This window comes from Fukomys damarensis, unplaced genomic scaffold, assembly GCF_012274545.1.
Source record: "Fukomys damarensis isolate Sample0158 unplaced genomic scaffold, DMR_v1.0_HiC HiC_scaffold_39, whole genome shotgun sequence".
Taxonomy (NCBI): Eukaryota; Metazoa; Chordata; class Mammalia; order Rodentia; family Bathyergidae; genus Fukomys; species Fukomys damarensis.
The window spans coordinates 126,316,849-126,327,299 of NW_022900951.1; the positions used below are offsets into that span (position 1 = coordinate 126,316,849).

General features: G+C 39.5%; 1 protein-coding gene across 3 annotated transcripts in view; it reads right to left on the bottom strand.

Moving 5' to 3' along the window:
• Positions 1-10,451, bottom strand: part of Gabra3 (gamma-aminobutyric acid type A receptor subunit alpha3) — a 235,601-nt gene that overhangs the window by 224,524 nt on the left and 626 nt on the right. Inside the window, exon 1 of one of the 3 annotated variants that reach the window (XM_033760411.1) lies at positions 10,402-10,420. The exons of the other annotated variants lie outside the window; for them this stretch is intronic. The gene's annotated coding sequence lies outside the window, so the exon portion shown is untranslated. Of the gene's footprint in view, positions 1-10,401; positions 10,421-10,451 lie in introns of those variants that run through there. 3 annotated transcript variants of the gene reach the window in all.

Below are 10,451 nucleotides of genomic sequence, written 5' to 3' on the forward strand. Positions count from 1 at the left end.
ACAGAGAAAAAAGCTGAAGAGACATTACCAAAGGCAAACACACACACACACACACACACACACACAAATATGGTCAAAGTTATATGTCACTGGAGGTAGCAATTTTTTTTAATTGGGTGGTACTAGATACTTATTAGAATGGCTAACATTGAGAATGCTGATGAGGTCAAATGCTGGCAAAGATGTAGAACAAAAGGAATGTTCAATCATTAAGGATGGGAATGCAAAATGATATAGTCACTTTGGAAGACAGTAGTGTCTAAACAAAACCTTACCATATGATCCAACAATTGAGCTCCTTGTATTTTCCCCAATGAGTTGAAAACGTGTCAACACAGAAACTTTCACATAAATGATGATAGCAGCTCTATTCATAACTGCCAGAATTTGAGAGCAACCAAGATAACGTTCTATAGGTGAACTGATTTTTTTAAATCCGTGATACACCCATACAATGGAATATTTTTCAGTGATAAACCTCAAGAATTATGATAAAATTACAATAAATAGGACAATCACCTAAAGTTGCTCTCAGTGAAATGTCCTGTCAAGCCACGAAAAGACACGGAGGCACCTTAAAGGCATATTACCAAATGAAAACAAGTAGGCTGAGCTGGGCGTGGTGGCACACACCTCTAATCCCAGCACTCGGGAGGCTGAGGCACGAGGATCGCTGTGAGTTCTAGACCAGCCTGGGCTACATAGTGAGCTCCAAGTCAGTCTCAACTACATACTGAACTACATACTGAGACCCTGTCTCAAAAAACCAAAAAAAAAAAAAAAAAAAAAAAAAAAAAAAAAAAAAAAAAAAAAAAAACAAAGAAAGAAAGAAAACAAGTAGTCGAAAAGAAAAGATACAGACTGTTAAGGTTCCAGCTATGTGACACTCTGGAAAAGGCAAAACTCCAGAGACATTAAAATAAAAGAGCAGTGCTTGCCAGGGTTTCAAGCTGGAGGGAGGGATGAATAAATGGATCACAGACAACTTTTAGGGGCAAGAAACTGTTCTACGGTATAACATAATGGTGAACACCAGGCACTATACATTTGTCAAAATACACAGAAGTGTAGGAAACCAAAAAGTTGAGCCCAAATGCCAACTGATCACGTTAACTGCCACTACACACTCACTAGAAAGGGGCTATGCAAACTATGGATTTCCATTAATAATCACATATCTATATCAGTTCATCAACTGCAACAAAAGTATCACATTATTCCAACGTGTTAATAATAAGGGAATCTGGGGGATCGATATATGGTAACGTTTTGGACTTTCTGTTCAATGTCGTTTTAAAATCAAAACTGATCTAAAATAAAACTTATTAAAAGTTAAAAAAGAAAAAGATTGAAAGTACCAAGTGCTACGGAGGGTACTGAGCCACTGAACTCCCATACAGTGCTAGCAGGACGCAAAAGTGTGTAGTTTCTGTGGCGAATGGTTGGACATTCTTATAAAATTTGGCACTTTACATATACTCACAAAATTCCCCTCCTAGGTATTTAACCTAATAAAAATGCAAACATATGTGTAAACAAAAACTTCTGCAGTAACATTTATCATAGCACCGTAATTGCATTATTTATAATAGGAAAAACTGAAACAACTCAAATGTTCATCAACATGCATGGCAAGTAAACTATTCAACCACATTAAAAACAAACATGGGTGAGTCTTAAAAGTATGTGCTAAGTGCAAAAAGTCAGACACAGAAGCCCGCATGCTACCTGATTCCATTTATGAGATATACTAGAAGCAAAACATGAAAGATAGAAAAAGACCAGTGGCTGCCTGGGGCTGTAGGCTAGGGGACGCCTGGACTGCAAAAGGGCACAAGGGGACATTTTAAAGTGAAGGACATTGCTTCTGTCTGTATTGTCATGGTGGCAGCCGTAGCTACCTGTTCATATGCATTTGTCAAAGCACAAATTGTACATTTCAAACAATAAATTTTATTTTATGCCAATTAAATGTTAATAAACCTGACTAAAAATAATATGAAGCTAGGAATAGGCCTGCTATGTAATTAATAACATTACAAACTTCTATAAGGACTGTCAAAACAGAAAGTCGCTCCATCAAAGAGATGTCAGTTCTTCTCTAAACCATTCTACAGACTCACAATGTAATTCCAAAAAGACCAACATGATTTTACTGGAACTTGACAATCTGATTCTAAAAGTAGGATAAGAGAGATAAGGGTCAAAATAATTAAGATAATTCAAAGAGAACAGGTGTGAAAACGCATATCACAGCATTTGTAGGTGAAAGATCACAAGTGTAGACGAACAGATTGAGGGTACATAGTAGGGAGCCAAGAAGGAGCCCAAGCACGTGCAGAAACTAGGAGACACAGCAGAGTGCACATTCTCTGTAGCTGTATATACATGGTATTGAAACAAATGGTATTTTTGATAGAAAAATTCATCCACATCTCACATCACATTCAAAAATAAAGTCCAGATGGACTAAGGAACTAAGTGTAAAGAAAAAATGCAAAGCCTTTCAAAGAAAATTTGGAAAGCACTTTTTATGATTATGGAGTAAAGAATATTTCTTAACATGATACCAGAAGCACTATTTATGCAAAAAAGATGATTGATCAACTTGACATAAAAATGTAAAAACCTCTGTATAAAACACACACAAACAAACAAAATAGAAAGCCAAATAATGTACTAGAAAGGCAGATATATGCAACATTTCCCAGGTCAGCTGTGAATATCCAGGGTTTATAAAGAAATCTCGCATGTCAGTCAGAAAAAGAACTGAATAGGAAATTAAGCAGATGTAGGGCTCTGATTGTTGTATTTGGAGGGATTCAGAAAGGCAAAAACCTGGGGCCAAACAAAAAGAAGTCAGACTTAATCTGGAAAGTTTTACACGTATTAAGACATCTAAAGCAAAAATAACAAAATGCTAACATTTATTCATTCTAGGTGGTATATCAGTAGTTATTTGTTTGTTGACTTCAGTGTTTCTCTGACTTTCTATAGCTTTTTAAATATTCACAATTTTAAAAATGTTAAGAATAAAATAAGAGAATAAACTTATAAACCATAAATTTATAATAATAAATTTAAGCAATGTACATAAATAGAAGTTAAAATTATTAATATAAATTTCCATAATGGTAGAAAGATTTCTTTCACAAAATTAAAAGTGTAAAATAAATATGTTACTGTCGTGTTAATTTGACACAAATGAACAAAATGAGGCTCAGTGAGACCACACAGCTAGTAAGTAGAAGAACAGAGGTAATAAAAATTATTTAAAGCTAGAATAATATTTAAACGTTATAACTAGGACAAGAAGAGATAGACTAAAGGAAATGGAAAATAAATCAATCACACAAAGAATCTACTATATGTAACAATTTATATATGTTACAAAACATTGGGAAGGAATGAATTATTTACTATTTGATGATGTGAAACAATTGAAGGGGGAAATAATTTAGAAAAACTACCTCACACCATAAAGCAAAATAAATTCCAGAGGGATTAAGCATGAGCAATCTAAACTAAAACAAACTACTCAAGCACTTACCCAATTTTAATGAAGAATTTAAGCATGAATTCACCAGAGGAAATTACAAATGAAAAAAATGGATATAATTACATAAAAAGAAAGACTTCTATGCACGAAGTTTAACTTAAAAGGCACAAAGGGAAAATATTTTCCACACACTGGACAAAAGGTCGAATGGCTATTAAAGGCACTTGTTGTCCATGAAATGAATATAAAACATCTAGGTTCTCAGTAGAAAAAAAGTACAATGGAAGAGTTGGCCTGCCATGGGTATAGTACTGGGTTCACGTTTGGCCCTCACACATTAAAATAGATTTTCATGAAAAGAAAACAAAAGTGATTGAGAAATACAAAATATACTCACCTTCACTATAATAAAAAACAGATACCACAACAAGATACTAGTTTTCACGCATCAGAATGGCAAAAAAAAAAAAAAAGAAAAATCTGAAGAATGGCAAAAGCCAGCATCACCAATGGTGTGTGAACAGAAATTGTCAATCTCATACAGCAGGACAACTTCACACACATACAAGAGCTCTGAATAAGCTAACATCCTTAGGTCGAGTAATGCCTCTCATAAACTCTCATCTTAATAATTCATTAAACAAACATTTAGTAAGGATCCACAACATGTCAGGCATTTTTTCAGTACTAGAGGATACACCAGTGAACAAAATAGGGAAAACATCTTTGTGTTTGAGGATTCTAACACAAACATCCAGACAATAAGTAGTATGTTCAGTGATGATAAATACAATGGGGGAATAAAGCTAGAAAAAAGATGAGTGCATATTGGGGAAGACAGATTTGCATTTTATGCCAGGAGGTTTGTAGAGGACCCCACCAGGGTAATGTGTGAAGCTCAAAGTACAAAGATGTATCCCTAATGAGCAGGCTATTCACAATAACTCACAACTGAAAAGAACTTAAACCACCAGTACAAGACCTGTCAAATACATTGTACAACTGAAAATCATGTTGCTATTAAAAAATTCTTGAAGGACCTAGGATGTAGCTCAGTGGTGCTTCCACCTGCCTTGCAAGAGCAAGGTCCCGAGTTTGATTCCCGATACAAAAAAACAGCAACAACAACAACAAAAAAACCTTTTTTTTGAAGGCTGCTTAATGACATGTGAAAATGCTCACAGTGGTATACTAATGCAAAAGCAGGTGAAAAATAGAATATATGGCATGATCCCAAATATATAAATATGGAAATACATCTAGAAGGATCCAGAGGTGATTTACGTCAACTTCTCTTAATTTCTCAAATTTTTCCAATTTCCTTAATTTCACAGTATTTTTCTGAAAAAATATTTAAAAGTACACTTCATAGTCAGAGTAGCTTGAAAAATGTAGATATTTTTAAATTGTGCCTGCCAGCCATGCCTAGAGTACTGAGTTCAAGTTTGGCTATCACACACTAGGGGTAAGAATGAAAACTAAAGTGTCTGCTGTAAAAGTACTCAAAAAATACATTCTATATGTTGAAAAGCTGAGAAAATATAGGTTAGAAAAAAGGCGTGAAGAGCAAGCCACCTTGAAACATGTGGTTATCACAAAAAAGGCAGATAAAAATTACTCAGCATTGCTGTTGCTCTAAAAAGCATGAGCAATAGGTTGGATTCCAAAGATAGATTTCAGGTCAGCATGAAAAATAACTCACTCACAATCACAACCTTTATATTAATCAGGTAATGTTAAACAACTTTTCTAGGAACCATTCATACCGGAAATAGGTGACCATAGGTACTGAGTGATAAGATTGACATTATATGATTACTAAGGACCCTGTCATTTCTTAGTTCTGTTTGTAGTACTTTGAAAGTTATTTTATGCTATGATCACTTACATAATTCTGTCTCCATATACCTCCCCTTCCTTTCAAAAATTCTATATAATACTCATTCCTTTTGAGAAACAATTGTGAAGTAAAATACATCCAGGAGATTTTTATTCTTCCTTCTGTGTACAGCGAAGAGACATACTGTAAGCAGGAGTCACAACATTTAAAATAATGCTTTAAGTACAAAGATGTTTTTCTATTACCAAAAGGTATTTACTTTACCATATATCTTCTTGCCCTAGGAAGAGACGCCTGGATTCTTATATCATAGCGTAGGAAATAACCACCTCACTTCTATTTCACAGAATCCTGCACCATTTTATTCTCAGTGGGTTTTGTTTATTTCAAAGTAACAACAGAGGAAACATCATCTAAAACCTAGATTTACTACATATTTTAGAATATAGCCAGCTCTTTCCTGAGCTCTCAGGACTGTCACAATTTCAGCCATTCCAAGAAAGGAACAAGAAGGAAGCCTTCTTGTGATCTTTTTCCAAAACCTCCGAGGTTAGCAGCTTTCAGAAATCTGTATGAAGTCCTTACTGCTGCTTAAATAATTGACTGAACTTGAACTACCTGCACAGGATGATGCGAACGTAGTCTAGAGTAGAGCACAAACTACAGAGCCTTACATCTAGGAAGGACTTTATAAATCATCTAAGCCCTAGTCCAATCCCCATCACTTTACAGTTATGGAAGCTACAGGTTACTGAATGGAGAGAGTGGCGGGATCTGTGAGTTTCAGGTGAGCTAATGGCATACCACCTGGTTTCAAATAAGCCTCACTACTTGCACATGATCACCTGGCAAACATCTGCAAAATGGATGCGCATCATCCATCTAAACTGTCACTAAGCACTGTGACTTCCGTGTCTGCCAGTATTCAACTCTGCTGCAAAATCCAGTAATGGTGACCACACCTTTCTTCTTAAAGCAGCATGTTTTCCTCTACACAGGAATCACACTTTGTGTTTGTATAGATAAGTGGTTGGTAAAGTAATGTCCATCTCTCCATCTAAGCCATGAGCTCAGAGATGGCAAAAACCATATCTATCCTGTTCACTATTGCATTCCCCACGAGTACAAAAATGGATTTATTCAATAAATACGTGTCCAACAAATGGATGAGACCTCTCCAATCTTGGCACTTTTCATGCTGTACTCTTCTAATTTTCCTTCCACATCTCTGACTCTTCTCTCTTGTAGTCTTCACTTTCCACAGTTTTACCTTAGTCCCCTTGTGTGAACGTGGACAAATCAAGCCACTCACTCTATCATGAAATGACACAATCTGTTCACTCATAAAAGGATGGCACTCCATCTCCTTTGCGTACATGTAGTCCTGTGTTTCCCAGCAAACAGCGGATATTACTCAGTCAAATTCTCCACCTGTCTTGCCAAACACTTCTCACACACTGGATTTTATCATACACAAATGGCCTCTGTCCAAACTGTCATTGCCATTCCTCAACTCTGCATAGCCAGTTTGTGTGATCTCAAAGCTCAGCTCAAACGTAATTTCCAGGAATTGGCTTGGATCTCCTTAAAGTCCATTGCCTCTCATTAATGGGATGGATCTCATCCTCCTAGATCTCTAGCTGTTTTTCTATTTCTTCTCCTTCCCACTGTACCTTCCTACCTTTAACAAATACTAAGTTTCAAGAAAAAAACTTGGCAATCATGACATCTGAAAAATATTATTATATAATGATGTTAAGTTCTCCATTAAGTGAGATAATATGTTGTGAGAATGAAAGACAACCCAGCAGAGGTAATTTAGAAATTAGGCTGGACCTAATTTGGGCCTCTGAAATCAGATAGGCAATTGACCTACATCAGGGTTGCTTGCAGTGTGGTCTGCAGACCAGTCTCTATCTACAAGCTTTTATTACTGAGCAGTAAGACCTAAGTGAATAAATTGAAAGTAAGAACCCAGAAGATGTTACAGCAATTTGAAAAGTCACTTGGTGTCTGGTGGTTTTACAAATAAAAATGTGGGCCTGTGTTTTGTGTGTCTTTTTTTTCATCTTCTAGTAATTTGTAGTTAATATATTTCACTAAAGTAAGTCTGTCCCAACTGGGGGTCAGGGACTAGCCCTTCGCCAAGACAGTTCAACAAGCACTACATTAGAGCTGTGCTGCTTGAGGAGTCTGTGCCAGGCAGTTGGAGGATCATTTGGCATCTTGGTAAAGTGCAAATGCTGTGGTCCTACCTGAGACCCCCAAGTCAGAATAAGCATTTTACCAATATTCCAAGGGCTACATGTGAACACTGAAGATGGAGTGGTACTGTCTCAGATGATTTCTAAAGCCCAGGATAACCCTGAGACTTTCTGATTGACTTCAGATAGATACTTTCAGAACTGCAGACCTTTGAAGATACAGTCTGTCTCATCATTTTACAGATGGAAAAGCTGAGGCTCATGGTAGGGAAGTCAAGTGTACAAAGTAATGCCAGGAATCAAACCAGGTTTGCTCACGCCCAGGCTCTGGTACACTGCCTGCTCTCTCCTTCACCACCCAGTCCCACTGCTTCCCACTTACTCCGTGACGCCTCTGTTTCTGAAATGCTTTCTGATGAAACAGGTTTTCCTTCTACTATCCATGTCCTTATGAACCTTGAGCGCCCCCCCCACAGTTCTTCTTTATCATATTGCCTGTCGCCATGGCCTCTGAACTATTCCAACGCACCTGTGGTCTGGCTACCACATGGACATTCTGGGGCAACAGAAGGACTGGCACCAACTGATTCCTAAGCTTTAGGAATACAAAGGAGACCTTTTTTGTTTCCAGAAGTTAGGTGACATCACATACCAAGCGCTTCCAAAGAGGAGAACATATTTTATCAGGGCTGCTTTGCAAATCTCAGTAACATCAGTCTGCAGCTGACAAACAAGTGAGATATTAACACCATAATACTAAAACTCTAGTGTCCAAAGTAAATAAAGAATGATCCTCCACTTTGTGATCTTGTCAGACCTGAGGCTCGAGGGTGGGGACAGGATTGCTATCCCCACGAGCTGAAGAACTGTTCTTAAAAAAAAAAAAAGCAAATCTGCTCTAGACAGTCCCAAAGAACCAATGAGTAGAAGTTCCAGGGAGACAGATTTTGGCTTATAATGGAGATTACATTCTGATAATCAAAGTTGCACACAGACGCAAAGAGCCACCTAATGAGCTCTCTGTCACTGCAGGGAATTCAAATAGAAATCAGTCAACAAATTGGATGTTTAGGAAAAATTCCAGAACTGGGTAGAAAAGTAAAGCTTAATGACTTTTAGATCCTTCCAAGCTTCTAGTATTATTAAATTTTCAGTACAGCTTGACTCCAAGCTCTCAGGAAACAAAGGCAAAAGCTGTTTCTAAAAGGTATCCCCTTGGATATGGGACAGATGTGGCTAAGACAACGGAAAAGCTACATTTTCCCAGACATTATTTCCAACAGAAATGGCCAGGGGAAGTGTTCTGGGAAGCCCCTCTAAAAAGCTCATGTGAGGTTTGCCTCCGCAAAAGCCAGCCACCTACCTCCAAGTTCCTGTTGCCCTGCACGAAGGCCAGATCATCAATTTCCAAAAAATCTTACCAAGCAACAACATTCCTAGTGTACCTATGCTTGCCTATTTTAAAAAAAGGTGCAAAATTCTCTCCAAGGAGTCAGCAGGACTTGATGGGTAAGGCCGGGGGTTCTGGAATCAGGTCTCTTGTGTTTTAATTCTCAATTGAGACATGTATTACTCTGTAACCCCGAACATATTACTTAACCTCACTGTGCCTCAGTTTCCTCATCAATAAACCAAGGATGATCATAATGTCTGCTTTCCTAACGTCGATGTAAAAAATTCTGTGAGATAATACACATTAAACTCTCAGCCCAAGATCCAACACATATTAAATACTCAAAAATGTTAGCATCAGTATTATTGATGCTCTCATTACTGTAGCAGGCATGGCAGTGCCACTAACTCATGAAGCCCCTGTCAAGCAGCCACATCCCTTCCCCTATTGGGTCACAAGGGCCACAGCAGCTCAGACAGCCCTTGTGGTAGCTCCAGACCATCAGAACCTGTGGACCCCAACACATTCCAACATCCCTGTTCTCTCCACACCCGACAGCTGCCCCTCCCCCTCCTTCTGCCTATGCCACCCGCAGCCCCAGACAGAGAAGCAGAAAACTGGGAAGCTGGCTCTCACACACTGTCAGGCAGGTGTTTTCTCCCTCCCAAGGACACCCCTAGACCTAACAGGGTGCCCACCAGTGGAAGGGGATGGGCTATCTGAATGCCTGGGCTAGGCGAGGTGGTCAGCTCCACTACCTGTGACTGAGGTAAGCAGTCGTCGGGCTTCCCTCAGAGAAGCCAGGAAAGCCTTCCAAGTTTGTGGAGGAACTCGGGCCCAGCCCCACAGTAATCTTCTTAAAGGAAGGGAGGAGGTCTCTACCTGCTTCAAAGGAAGCAGTCATTTACAACTTTCAGCTCACTTGCCTCTAGGGAAGGGAACGGGGAAATTGGGAAAGGGGCTGCCTGGTCCTTCCTTTCTCTTTTCCAGCAGTGAGATGCAGCTGCAGAGAACGAGTTAAAGGAGGGAGGAAGCTCCAGCCATTACCCCATCCTTGGCGCCCAGGGCTGTCTGGGGGGTCATGACAGTGCTGTCTGTTCTGGCTCGGGGCCACTCTGTGGCTTTCTGCAGCAGCTGCCCGGCCCCCTAAGCAATTTGCAAGGTCAATGCTGACCTGCTTCCAAAGAGAAACAAAACAATTCACTGACAATGAAGCAAACCGCAAAGACACCACCTCGTCGCAGCCCCCTTCCCCAAGCCAGGTTTCACCCCAGTGCCTCCCTGCCGAGGTGCCGCCTCCGGGCTCCCACCAGCCCCACTGGGGAACCCAGGATAGCATCACAGCTGCAGAGCAGGTCTCGCCTCCAGACCGACCCAAGGAGACTCTCGGCACGGGGGAGACAGGAGATGCTAAAGGAGACCTAAGCTTGGGGGAGGGGGAAGAAGGACCATCTAGGTCTCTTACCGAGCGCCACAGTCACTTCCCGAAGCCAGAGGAGAGGAGGAGGAATGGAG